Source organism: Anser brachyrhynchus (genome assembly GCF_964034855.1).
Source record: "Anser brachyrhynchus genome assembly, chromosome: 6".
Taxonomy (NCBI): domain Eukaryota; kingdom Metazoa; phylum Chordata; class Aves; order Anseriformes; family Anatidae; genus Anser; species Anser brachyrhynchus.
Window position 1 is genome coordinate 18,449,736 of NC_137700.1, and position 14,458 is coordinate 18,464,193.

General features: G+C 37.2%; 1 non-coding gene across 43 annotated transcripts in view; it reads left to right on the forward strand.

The window, feature by feature from the left end:
- The window catches only part of LOC308197296, a 722,739-nt gene that overhangs the window by 387,010 nt on the left and 321,271 nt on the right, over positions 1-14,458 (forward strand). For 41 of the 43 annotated variants that reach the window (XR_013952725.1, XR_013952726.1, XR_013952751.1 and 38 more), the window contains 2 exons: positions 5,897-5,985; positions 13,705-13,759. This is a non-coding gene — a transcript (uncharacterized protein). Of the gene's footprint in view, positions 1-5,896; positions 5,986-7,337; positions 7,376-13,704; positions 13,760-14,458 lie in introns of all 43 variants that reach the window. The other 2 variants (XR_013952759.1, XR_013952772.1) reach the window with 2 other exon arrangements.

The following is a 14,458-nucleotide window of genomic DNA, read 5'->3' on the forward strand; positions in this document are numbered from 1 at the left end:
TGTTCTTGATGGATTGTATCTCCCTAACTGACACATCCAGTGTTCATTGATCCTTGGAATGGAGAAGCAAACACAACAGCTGTTAGATTTCCCATTTAAGTTGTTTCAGAAGGAAGTGGTTTATTTATAATGTAATTATTTAAGGCTTTTTTCTTCTGGCAGGGCTCTCGTGTTGTCAGAGGACTGCAGAAAGCTTTGTTCACAGGAACCTGCCCAGAAGGCTGTCCTGAGCTGAACTGCAACTTCAGTGGGAAGAGAAAAAGTGCATAGCTCTATATGTAGCCTTGTGGTTCGACATCTGTGCCTTAGGGCCATCAAAGAGCTACTGTAAACTGCTGCTGGGTGGCTGAAAAAAAATGTTTAGTTTCTCAGTGCTTATTAATGCTTTCAATATCCAAGATACAACAGTTCATTATTATTCAGCAGAGAAAATAACCTGTCTCACTTCTGTCTCCCAGATGAATTCTGTGTAATTTTCAAATTCAGAAATGGAATTTGTTGTCGTATATGATCCAAATTATTCAGACTGTTCGGCAAAGAATCATTTCAGTATATGGTGAAGCTTTAATTATATAGTACCTTCCTATTTTTGAACCAATGTTTAACATGGCATTTTCTAGAAAATACATTTTTATATAGAGACAGGCAGTTTCCTTTATTATCTCCAAGGCTTGAAGTGACACTTTTGGCCTACTATAGAAGCAGTTCAGCTGTTCTGCTGGTCAGTGGCCCAGAAATGTTAATATTGGGCATTCAAGATGGAAATTGCATATGTGTTTGTTCTTTTTTTTTTTTTAATAGTCAAATTTGAAGAGACTTTTTTTCTGCTTTGCGGAAATTCCTTTGGAGTCTTCTCTCGTATTTCAAATATTGAAGTGGAATTTAACTTTGAAATAGCTGTTTGTTTTGAGGGAAAAATGTATTGGTTGAGCAAGTATGAGAAAACAACTCAGTAGCCCAATAGAAAATGTACTGCTTTCTATTTGAAGTTAGAAAATCCCATATGGTTAACCCATTTTTTTTGGTTGGAAAGGTTCCTAACTGCATATGTTTGTGTTGAATCTTGTCTAATGAGTCAGCTCCCTCTTGCAGAGAATGTCTTATACAGTGAAAGTTTTAAGTAGATAAGGCAGGCTATAAAAATTTTATATTAACAGTAATAAATATCAGAGCCAGTGCTGTGCTCAGTTTATTATATTAGAACTTTTAACGATATTGTATTTATTACTGCACTTCAGGAAGTATTACAAAGCTAATATAATCAATTGCCTATAAATGCTTTTACAGTACAGGAGAATATTAAAAACTAACAGATTTTCGTGTTGCTTTTAAACATTTGAAGTTTGGGAGTTCTGTACAGCTTCCAGATACCTTGTGTACACACGTGCTTTCTAGTACTGGCCTAGACGTATCTTTAGACATGCAGAATATGAATACCAGGATGTGAATTAAACATCTAAGTTTTGAGCTAATCCTCATCAATGAATAAAAAGAGGCATTTCCTGAGGGCTGTGTGTTTGACCAAAATGGGATGCATCAGAGCCCTGATGGGGTTTCCTCCTGTCACTTCCGAGTAAATTTGTAGTTCTGAATAAAACTGCTGTTTAATACGAGTGGTTTATTTTGTATCTTCTAAGATTAAGTGGATGAGCACCAAAATCGAAGGCACCTTTCTACCTTTTCTTGGCTTTTATATGCTGTGTTTTGAAGTCCGTGTGTGTGTCTGGGAAGATGGAGTATACATGCTGAAAGGAAGCTTGCAGCTTGACTGGCAGATGCCTGAAACAAGCAAGGAGGGTGTGTGCAGTTGAGAACAGGACCCAAATCCAAGTCTGGGGAGAAGGGAAGTGTCCTTTCTAAGAACCAGAGCTCTTGGGTCAGGAAGGAAAAGCTGGAGAGAGAACCATATAGGGGCTTTGCCTCAACTTGGAATGGCTTAACAGGCTGATGGTTTCAAAAGAAAATCTGCTGCAGGAGGGCTGCACTGGAACCACACTTTGTGTTAAATGTGGTCTTTTGTTCAGTTCTGCCTTTCCCCTGAGCACAGGGGTTTTACTTCAGTTTCTTCTTGTGTTTCCTCAAAGTGTTGTACCAATGGGGGGGTTTCCAGACACTTGTGGAGTGTGGTGGGTTTTTTGTTTTGTTTTGTTTTCCTCCAGTATGGAACTACTTCAGCCTCAGGTTTGTGTTGGTTTGTGGTTTTCTTCCCTTCCCTAGGAAGAGAGGTCTTGACTGGATTAGTTCTTGGCCTTCAGCGTATTATAGCAAACACACAAAATACCCACAGTTTTTTTTTCTTTTTTTTCTGTTGAGCAGTAATTAATTCTTTTCCCCAGTATTTTTGTTAAAGACATCTATCTTCTATGTTAAGAATGAAGCAGAATACTTGAAATGGTCGTCTTTGAAGTACAAATAGGTAGTTTCTAGTTCTGCACAATTTACATCTCATTTTCTAGTTTGTCTTTCCATCGGATAAGTTGTTTAATCTGTGCAAAGCATGTAATCCATATTAGGTAACAAGCCATGCAACAGCTCTGGAAGGTTATATGTAAGGATCATTTAATTTACTATTTCATTAGGCTGAGGTCATCCTGTCACCATATGAAATACACCTTAAAGGTTAATTTTCATTGAAGAACTCAAGATGCTACTGTTAAAGGTCTTGAAGATACTAGCCCTCCTCGCAACTCCAAACAGCAGGGAGTCTCTGATCTCGGCACTGAATGTGGATTCCTGTCTATCCAATTTTTCCTGTTCTTTGGAGGACAAATGAGTGTCTCTTTACTGAGAAGAACAACTTGATACCTGGCTCAATTTATGTTACAAATTTGGCCACCTGAGTCTTACACATGTGATGTCGTGAGGGCACAGAACAGCAGCATTATTCAAAGTCAGCTGCAGCTGACTTTTTCAGCCATTCTTCAGATAACAGATCTGTCAGCTGGAAGCTCAGGAGCAGGGTTAACTGGAATAGTTAAAAGTTGATGTAGACAACAGTGAACAGTTCCATCATCCTACCAAGTCTAGCATTGTATTTTTCTCCAAGCAGTAAATGAATAAAGTATACACCTGAAAACTGGCAGGATCTGTGAATGAAAAAAAAAATAAAAAAGCCTGGACTGACTTCTCAGAATTTTGATGTTATATTTATATTAAAAACTAAGTTTAAGCCATTTAATTCAGGTGCCTGTAAAAGTTGTTGTAATGACCCAAGTGAAAATTCAGTTCTTCGGCATATGTTGTTCCTTGACTGACTATTCTCTTGGAGAAACTGTATTTTTGATAGCGATAATAATTGAATCTCTCTTCTGATTCAAAAGCTTTGTTTCTGATTAATCAGTCTTGTCAATAGTTTTATGATGCTACACCTATTGGTTGGGAGAGTTGTAGAAAAGCTCCTTATGGACTGTTCTTTTTCAAATACTTTATTTTTGCCAAAAAACACCTGTTTTGTGTGGGATTTTTTCTTGTTGTTTGTTAAACCAAGATGTATTCAGTTTTTAAATCACTATGTGAGATAAATTGTAGAAAGCATGGAGAAGATTGCCTATGGAGTAGGCTGTTCTGAAACATTTTCATGTAGAATCAAAGAATTTAGTTTGAAAAGGACCTGTAGAAATCATCTGGTCCAGCTTTTTCCACTTAGATTTCCTGTGTTTATGAAACGTAAATGGTCGTACGGATATGAAATGGTTTCCTATATGTGAATGTTGCAGCATTAATTTCTTGAGCCCATTCATTCTTAACTATATCAAAAACCTCCTTCTGATCTTCCATGTCTCCAGTTAGCATGTCCTTCCCCTGTTACAGTGGATAATACAACCATCTCAGCTCATGCACTAATACCCAGCTTGTCTCCTGGCTTCAGAGTCGCTTTCTTCTGTTCTATTTCTCTAAAACAAATTCTCAGTGTGTACAGCATCTAGGATAAATGTCTTGACTTGACCCAGTGGCGTTTCTGTGCTGCAGTCATACAAATAAGGTACAGATTGTTTGCAGAGGTTAACTTGATCATGAATAAATGATCTGCAAGTATTCTGAATCTTCCTGAAAAGTCATTTTTAAGATATATGTACGTCTATATTTGTTTTTTGTAACAGTTTGACTTGGGTGACAAATGTCATCTCTTTTGGCTTCTACTTACTCAGCAGATTGATCATGCAATTAGTAGCTTGCTAATAATCATATAAAATGGTACAGATAATCTTTGATAAGGGTATTCTTTCTTGTTCTCTGAAAGTAACCAGTGACCTCTCAAATACCAATACTGCAGCTGTTTCTACCTGTGGAAGAGACACAAGCTTGGCTCCATGTCTGCAGGAACACCACTGGGAATTTCCATCTAACAAATTGGCAACAAAAGCATTGATGTAGAGTCCCAAATAGTTCCCAAGATGGTTGTTCTTGTGACAAAAACAAAAAAAGTATCTTTTTTCTTTTTTTTGCTCCCCTTTCCCATTACCATAGGGTTTTAAAATGCAAACAGTTTTCCTTTGCTGTCAGCTTAGAGGTTCTAGAAAAGAAAATGGGAAAAAACTTTTTTCTTGTAATAAAATCTTTGTTTGCTTTCTTCATTTTTATCCATATTTATAGCCATATGGAAATAGAAAAAAAAGAAATCAAATTTCTAAGTTAATTCAGGCATGAAATATGAAATATTTAAGGACTTGAAACACTTTGATCTTTTCCAGTGAAAATATCTATTTCATTATATAGAACTGAATACTTATTTTTTGGCAACGTATTTTTTGTTCTAAAATACAGACTTGGAAAAGATGCATTTTGTCAAAAATTGACTATTTTTGACACAAGTCAAACTGTTTATCGGATTTAGGATAGATTGTAGCCTGAGAGACAAAGAAATGCTGGCATGCTCTTCAACTTCGATAAGAACTTTCCCTTTTTGAGGTTAAAATGGGACACAGTCCTGGTGTTGCTTCATCTGGAATATGCTTTTTTTCTTTCATTCTTGGTTACTATAATGTTTTTATTTTTTTCTAATTGCAAACATGTATTAGTATAGAGATTCAAACCTTTATATCACAAATTCATGCATTTTGCGATGCCATCCTGGAAAGTCAAGTGAAAGTGAGCTGGGGAAGTCTGTTTTGTTTAAAGACAAAGGGAATGTTTTGTCTTTACCTCAGTGAGAAAAGGGAATCCCCTTTAAAATCTGTTTTGTTGGGGGAGATTCAGAGGTTCACGTTGAGCAGGTTTCAGATACAGTCTGAAAGTTGTTATACTTGAAGAATAATTCAGGAAATGCTGCATGGAAGGAAAAAAAAAAAGGTACATAAATCTCAAGAAGAACACACTGCTGCTGAAAGTAATTTTAGGTTTCTTAATTGACAAAGACACTTAGTGTTACGTGTTGAAGATCTGGGTTAACATAACTAATAATAGTGCTTGAACATGAGGTGATGAATTGGCTATATCTGGAGTGGGCAGGGGGATGGCGCACAGTCTTTCTTTGGCTAGAGCTGACATGAGTTGCTAAGATGGTCGTGATGGGGTGTGAAGACAGCCTGTGTTTGCACACCAAGGCACCAGCCTAGCTCTGCTGCCTCAAGCTCTGCTGCCGGTTCCTTCCTAGCTCCATAGGTGTGTTAGCACCTGGCATTTAGAATGACCTTGTCTGTCATATTAGAACTGAGATCTCATGCCTAAATTGTTTCTTGGGTTGTACGGTCAAGCTAAGCATAACTGCTTTCCTATGCAGTGACGCAACAAGAAATGGATCAGTAAATAAGATTATCTGGGTAGCGTGAAGTTTAGACTTGCTGGTGCAGGTACTGTGGAAGACGCAAACATTGTTAGAAATGGATGAATAAAATAAAATACAGGCCTGATGTGGCATACTAACGTGACTATTTTTTTTTCTTTCTTTTTTCAACAGGGAGCAAAATACCTTCAGGGAATATTATAAACTCTTCTGGTCAAGGTCCCTGTCTTTATGGTGAGTGGTACGACGTGATTTAAATAAAGGTGAGTGAGTAGAAGAGACACCTGGTGGTCTCCCCAGAACACTTCAGTTTACCACTTAAGATTATTTCTTTACTTCCACTCATAAATAAAATATTTAAGAAATCCCAGCAACTTAGATTGGATATTGAACATATTATACTCTTAATTAAAAAAATTACAAGGAATACTACCGAAAACAAAAAACATTAATTGGAAAAAAGCACTGCATAGGAAAGTGTTCATATTTCAATATTGCTGTGTGGTAAGTGTGGACTAAGCAAAGATCCTCCTACTTAGGGAGGAGATGATAACAGATTCTTTAGGATTTTTAAATAAATCTTAGAAATGGTATGTGTGGTCCCATTTGATATGGACTTGTCAGTATCATCCTTAAGGACTCCCCAGACAAAGCAGTATTGTATTTTTCATTGATAATTTTAAATGAACAAGATGACGTAGTAAATTGATGTCAGAAAAAAAAAGTTTTGAATTTAATGTTCATGATTAGAAAACTGGATTTTGTTAGTTACTTATTTTTCCAATTTCATGCATATGGCTACATGCCTTAGAGCTAGTGTGTAGGCACGGCAGCACTCAGTTTTCAGGCTCAAGGCTTCTACAGTCTTATGTCAGGTGGCTTGCTGCATGCAATGTGTAGGGGAAGTGGATTTTTTAAGAAATACATTGCTGAGGGAGAAAAAAAGTCAACTGGCATCCTCGTTTAAAGTATCAGTAACTTACCGCAGTTATATAAACTATTCAGATCAAGAGTCATGTCTGTATATGGCTTAACATACTTGACGGTTCAGAAATGATTGTGGTAGAAGTACTCAGAATTCTCCCCCTTGAGTAGTCTTTCCCCTAAAACCTAAAATGTCTTGTAACCTTCCAAAAATACATTCAGATCAATGAAAGAATCTTCAGGCTTAAAGCAGAAACCTCGGTATAGCAGGCAGCGGTGGGGTTCCTCTTTTTGTCCTTCAGGCCAAAGCAGACAAATTGTGATGCTTGGAAACATTGGTCTTTGTGTCAAGTCCTGGCATCACTGTGCAACACTATTGTGTCGTTGTGTTCTGACAGACTGTCGTAATGGATCATTGTAACATGTTCCTTTTTTTCTTTTTTTTAATTATCAGACATCATGAACTTTTCATACTAGAAAGTTTCTTGGTTGTAAAGGCAGGATCATACTGAGCATGGCTGTAAAAATATAATCTTAAATACAGAGGCTTAGTGCATGTGACTGTAACTGGTATAATAGACCCAGAATTGTTACACCCAGTGAAAATTGTGATATAAGATAGCATGAAATCTTCACTTGTACACATGAAAACCTGAAGACCATAGTTAAATTGTTTTTTTCTATTACTCAGCACCCAGAATAAAGTGCTCTTCAACTAAACAATTTCATGTAAGTGCACCTTTGTTTAAATACTGATTTGCAAAATTCTTTTTTTTTCATGTTCAAAGGTTTTCATGTTCAAATATTTTCATGTTTGAACAAATAGTAGAATCATAGAATGATACCATAGGCTGGAAAAGACCTTCAGAACCGTTAAGTCCAACCACCAACCTGACTTACCAAGTCCCACCACTAAACCACATCCTTCAATGCCACGTTCCAGTCATTCCTTAAGTAGCTCTGGGGTAGGGACTCGACCGTTTCTCCTGGCAGCCTGTTGCAATGCCTAACCACCCCCGCCATGAAGAAATTCTTCCTAACATCCAGTCTGAACCTTCACTGGCACAACTTGAGGACGTTTCCTCAAGTTTCTCTGGTCAGCCTGTTCCAGTGCCTCACCACCACCTGAGTGAAGAAATATAAATCTTTTTCCATATAAAAAGATTTTCATTTCCTTTCAAAGAAAAGTGTGAATTCTTACTCTTGCCATCACATTTTAATATTTTTAAAGTACCTTGATACTTACTTTTCCAAAGAGACCCAGGAGATGGGGTGGCTAGTTGAGCAATATTTATTGATTACTGTATCGTGATTGGTGAGAGTTGAAAGGCTGTCTATATATGCTAGTGAAGTAACTGCTCCGTCCCTTGTCCTTTGTAGCTTTTTTAGGGATCTGAAGAACCTCTTTTTCTTGCTACCTTGGAAATTCTGTTCTTAATGGTGGCTTATATCTGCCTCACAGTTTTGAAGTAAATGTATTGTGGCAGCCAACAAGCAGCCCTGACTGTTAAACAGGGGAGTGAGGTTTTGAAGAACCACTCCTTGGCTAACGCCTCCTGCAGGGAAACTCCATTTTCTCTTCATAGGAAGGCTGCTGTCCCTCCACATTGGGACAGAGTGAAACTTGGTGGCTAGCTAGCTTTTAAGAGCAGGGTCAGTTTGGGACTACTGTGCAGTGCTTGTAAGGGAGCACAAATAACCACATGAGAGATTGGTAGCAGCATTTTGTAATGCTGGTTAGAGCTTAAATGTAGAAAGGAGAGGCAGCCTTCATGAGAACGTGGGATGAGGTCAATAAGCAGGTCACAAAGAAGTCGAAGTTTCGAAAATTGGTTTATCCTGATGTCCAAAGGAGAAGCCTAAACTCGTGCAAGCATTTTGAAGTAGAATTAAGAAATCTCACATGACATTCATATTCTTTTCAGTGGGATAATTGTTTGGTGTGAGCTTTCTTTTATAAACTTAAAATGCAAGTCTTAACATTGGAGATTTTAACTTCAAAAAAAATCCATTTCTATATTTGATATAATGGTTGTCTGTTTTTTTTACTACTTGTAAAAACAAAAGTAAAATTAATGCTCTGCAATACCTATAGGACTGTGTAGGTGTAGCATTGTGTAGTGATGATAATATCCAGAATTAGGGACTAGTAAGCAGTATTTCTTATTCCTGTTAGAAAAATAGGAACATCTTGGGTTTTTAAGGTTCAACCAGCTCCTTAATCTAAATTTTTCCTTTCCAAGTAGAAGGGGTGATTGAAAAACTTTGTCAGAAGTGAGAGTTTCACACGTTTTTCTGGTACTCATGTCCTTTCAAGCCCTTTTTTTCAAAATCATACAAATACTATCACCCTGTCAGCTCACAGACTATAATTCTGTGAAAAAAATTAAACTCCAAACATATGGATGCTACAGAATGACAAAATGTTTACCTCTTGAAGAATGTGAATTAATAATATGTAAACTTTACAGAAACATCTAAAAATCACACTCTGGATCACACGGAGGCTAGTCTGAATTGTTAAAAATCATTACTGGCTTGAAGTGATGTGGGTTTTCTTTTTTAAACTAGCATCTGTTTTGTTTGCCATCTCTAGTTAGCCTTTAGAGTTCCTTCATTAAGTTTTACTTTATATAGCCTTGTTGAGTAGAAATTTTGCTACAGTGTCTATGCTACTTTTCAGTATTGATCACATGAATGAGGAATGGGAATTTCAAAAGAAAAGAAAATGAAATAGTGTGCAGTTGTGTGGTTATTGGCAGTACTGAGATAACTGAAAGTCAAGAATGTAACACGCACAAGACAGAAGAACGAACCTCAAGTGCATGTGCCGCTCTTTTGCGAAATATGGTGTTATTTCTGTAGCGAGGTATCACAGGATCCTGATCTCTGTATCGTTGCATCTTGCAAATAAAGTATTGGTTTTTTCGTACAATGAAATGTCAATATCTGAATTCAGGTTTACTGTGCAGCTTCACACTGCAGTTACTAAAGGACGTAGGCTCAAGACAGTGAGAAAATTAGCTTGCAGAAGCTCAGTGTAAATTCATTTTTTTCAGTATCCTTGGAATAAATACTGCACAGAAAACACAAATTTATGTTTCCAGACATGACCTTACTTTTGTTTGCTTGGTTCTTGAAAGGAACCATTTTTGCCTCTGGTGAGACGAGCAGCAGTGGGATCCAGCCCCGTGTACTGAAGCCTTGGTATTTTAAGGGTGCTAAGAGGCATAGTTACCATAGATTCAAATCTGCTTTGAGGTGAATCTTTCCATGATAAATCCTGTGACTATGATTCTGTCCTCTCTTGAAAGTTTTATTATCTCAGTGACATATACATTTTTAAACATACCTATTTGTTACTTCTTTAGATTGAGTAAGCATCTTGTTGAATCCTGACTTGAGGAAATGTGATTTTTAAACATTGTTTTTATAACGACCTATTTTCATACCTTTATAATGACTCGCTATTTCTTTCCCACATGGCATCTTTTCTTTCAGAGCCAGGGATATTTTCAGTGTGGTGTACTGACATTTCTTCGCAGTCCAAAAGAATTGCTTTGAGAGGCATTTTGATAAGATTCTTAAGTGAATGAAAAGATTGAACACAAGCAAAGAAATGTATTAAGCTCCTTACTTTAATCCTTACTAAGTCATTTAAATGTATGTATATTTGCATGTGAAAGCTGCTGTATTATCATTCCAGTAGAACTGTTGATATAAATAATGCCAGTCACTGTCTTAACTTCTATTTTATTTTTAGATGGAGAAGCCTCTCTGGAGAAACACCAATTCCTATTTAATTGCCTTAGAATTTTACAGATAGAGATGAATCCATTAATGAATCATGCATTGCTGTGAACTGATAGGATTGCTGAAATGCCATATCATCTAAAATTGCCATCTTTGAAAACAAAAGATTAAAAAAACCAAGCTTGTCTGTCTTCAAGAAGCACCTCTATATATATGTAATACAAAACCTTGGTTGTTAATGTTGAAAAGCTTTATTTGTTGGGGAATAACGTTGACACTTCTGTGTTATTGTGTCTGTATGTGTGGTTATGTACCTTAGTAGAGCTTTTGGCAGTTACAGGGTGGAATGACAGAAAAGCTGATGATGTTTTCAGCTATCTTAAAGAAACAGTAGGACAGGCTTGCATAGGGAGATGAAGAGCTGCAGTTTCCCCACTTGGAGCAAAACTGGGGCATCCAAATGTTCTCAAGCAGGAATTAAGGACACACAGTGAAACTTCAGCTTCGTCGGAAGGGTTGGAGGTCTACAAAGGACAGATGCATGAGTTGTTCCCAGACATATCGTAGTTGAATGAGTTCTTAGAGATAGGTAGTAAGGGAGGGGCACAGGACTGCGCCTGGCTGGAAGGGGAATGAGAAACAGTCTTTAAAGAACTATTTAAGGAAGGAGAAGTTGGGAAGAGAATTGAAAACTTCAGAGTATCCTATTCCCAAGTATAGGAAATTTAACCTCATCTTTCAGTTCTTGATTTATTTCTCCATTTGTGATGTGAAGACTAGAAAATCATAATGTCCTGCGTAACAGTTGTACTCTGCCTATCAGTCAGAAGATGTACAGAAGTGTTACTCCTTTTGTACTGTTACAGCTTCCAAAAATTAACAATGATAAGGAACTGGTTATAGTTACTCATCTCTTTTGTAATCCATCTTGATTTCTTGATTTGGACATGTTACTGAAGATAGAATTCACCACCTCAAGGTTAGATGGAACTGTAGATTTAGTGGCTTCTCTTTTTTTCCAAGAAAATGTCAAGAAGAGGACAAGAATTTGCAGGTAATCATAAAGTAGAACTAGGCCTTTAGTCAGTGTGCTCTCTTCACAGACACTAATGCCTTGAAAGCATCTCAGACTTCTATGCTGACGTCCTTAAGTACATCACAGAGGAGGAAATCAATGAGGCGGTGATTTTTGAGGAACTCATAGATGGAAATTGTACCCAGGTGGCCTGGTTGCCTCTTCAGAAGTGTCTCTAGAACAGAGAAAATCCATCAAAGACCTAACAGTAGGGAGGGGCAGCTGTACAGTGCAGGCTGTTCTACTGAGCATGCTATGTTTGATCTAAGCTTTTCGGAGTGAAGAGGGAAAGTCACGGGGAGGGAGGGGAAATCTTTAGAACTGTTGTCCTGAAGCAGCTCTCCAAGAACATGGGGGAATGCTATTTGAAGACAAATAGTTTGGTTATCTTTGTGCTGAGCATTAATAGGGGGAGCCTTGGGTACAGTTACTCATCTTATTTTCCTTTCCAGATGGAAAGTCCAAAATCGTTACAGTTAGCAAACGACTAAGAAAAACAGTTTCACCCAAACAAACAGAAACAGAGTACATAGCAAATGACAAAAAAGGAGTAAATAAGGTGTAAAATGAAAATATTCCTTGTTTTGATTATATTAAATGATAGAGGGAGAAAGGATTGTCCTTTGTCCAGGAAGAAATCATGGAGTGCTTTAACACAGAAGAGGCCTCTTAGCATGTTTGCTACCACCTTGAACTGACAAGGACAGAAAAACTTTGACTTTCACAGGTTATGAAAACCACAATTACTGTTTGATCTTTCTTAGTTGTTCTGTTTAGGCATAGCCAAGATGAGATTTCCCTGTCCTGATTTGCTATCACATCAGGTTACAGGAGAGAGTCTGTGCTGTAAAGAACAGCCTTTGGATAGAACCCCCATTTGGTTGGAGTTTGGTTGAAACTCCCAGGTTGCATTAATTCTGGACTTTGAAGGTTTTGTAATCAATGTAATGTATTGAGAGAGAAGGGCCACAGATACGGTCTGCAAGGTTTTACCGAAAGCGTGTCCTCCCCTGCCCCCTCCCCAGTATTCCTTATAAATAGATGAGTTTGTCCCGTATTATCTACTAGATGCTCAGACGTGCTCGAGAACTGAATTGCATTTCATGGAGGCTGAAATTTCTAGTGTTACAGTGATCTCTGAAAGCATAGTAAAAGGCAAATGTTGCAAGTGTGTTAACTAGGTAATTAGATGTGGAGATATAATCCCTGAAAATACGACTCTGGTTCTAATGATAGATATACTTGAGACAAAACAGATGTTTTGTTTTGAGGATTTTTATCCACAGATACTTTACACTGAAGAAAGGATTTAAGACTCTACAGATGGTAAAGCTACATCTTAAATGAACGTGGGCTACTTAAGGATATATTTATTTTTTGATTTGAATGAGTAAACCTTAGAACAGGTATTGAGAATAAAATACTACATTCATTTCCAGACTGTATGTATATGCTTAGATTCCTTCTTTTCCATTTCGATATCTTTGGCTGTACGGGCTTTGGGCATTTCCTTTTTCAACTTGGAAGTTTTCTTTCGATCTTTTTGTATCTGTCAAGGAAGTACATGGTAGCTACTGGTAAAGAAACCTTATTTGGAATGATGCCAGCATGCCAGCAAATACTTTTTAGTAGGAATCAGTACAAGGCCAAGAAGCCTCAAAACTGCACAAATAAAGTATCATTTCTCTCACCAGTGTCTTACTTTCCTACTTTTAGTCAGTTCTAATGTGCTTTTAGAAAAAAATCAGTATTCTTTTAATGTCCTATTTTGACTTGAAAACAAAGGGGTTTGTTTTTATAGTCTAAAATTGTTGTTTTAGGTCACGAACCATTTATGAAGGGAATTACTCTAATATATGACATTTTTAATATCTTCATTTGCCTACTGATTGAAGGATTATTGCACATCCTTTCCATAGTTCTAAAATTATTTGCTGATTGTATGCCAGTTTCATCAGAGTAGTGTAAATGTAAAGAAAACTGCATGCTGATCAACGGATCTGCCTTGTACCTATTTCACTAATTCAGTCATTCAGAAACTCAATGTGATGATGGCCAGTTATTGATGTCTTGAAATTTGTCTATTTTACCTAAAATATGTAGATACAATGTTGAGAGAATACTAATACAACTTGGCAAAAGAACTCTCAAACCATAAAGTACTGTGAGTTGTTACAGTACTGCCCCATGGCACATCACTGTGAATTAATGCTGTTTTTCATTCTTTCAGGCCCACTTGTATTCAGTGAGGTTAAAGAAGTTCCAAGATCGCACCCAAGAAAACGGTATGTTTTTCTTTTTTGTTTTTGTAATCTTGATTTTTTTTTTCTTGGCTATTTGTGTTTTTCTAGATTGGGTGTTACCTAATGGTCTGCAGAGGGACTTGGTTCTGTGCTTTAGCCATATGAATTTCAGTCAATACAATTAATTTAGCTGTGCAAGTTTTAATACTTTCTGCAATGAGAATGTGTCCGAGCCCACTGTAAGTTGTACATAAATTTTCCTGAAGTTAGTGCTGTGTTTTCTAGATCAGTCTTTCTAGATGGAACTAAATGATGGGGAACTTGAAGCACTTATGAATATTTGTAACCTAAGCATAATTTTTATTCCGGTCTGTGTATATCCCTCATTTCTTTGGTGATGGCTGAATTAATTTAGTAATTACTTCCCTCTCTATTGACTACCTGAATAATTACTAGAATAATCATTAAAGTAATTACTTCTTTGTTGACCAAGAGCAGTCTTGTTGGTAAAAATCCATACATGTTAGTAAATCAAAATTTGAAAGCTTTTCTGGTACACAACTGGTTCACCAGAGAAAATTTAAGGAGTTACATGATGAAGTGCATCCAAGTGGGGAGTGCACCTTCCCTGGTCCCCTGCACAGGCACTGTGCCCCTGCTTTCTTTTCTTCTCAGATTACTGCGTGTCTCAGGTCAGTTGGAAAGAAAAGGCAAATTCCCTGACCTGGATAGCACAGTAAT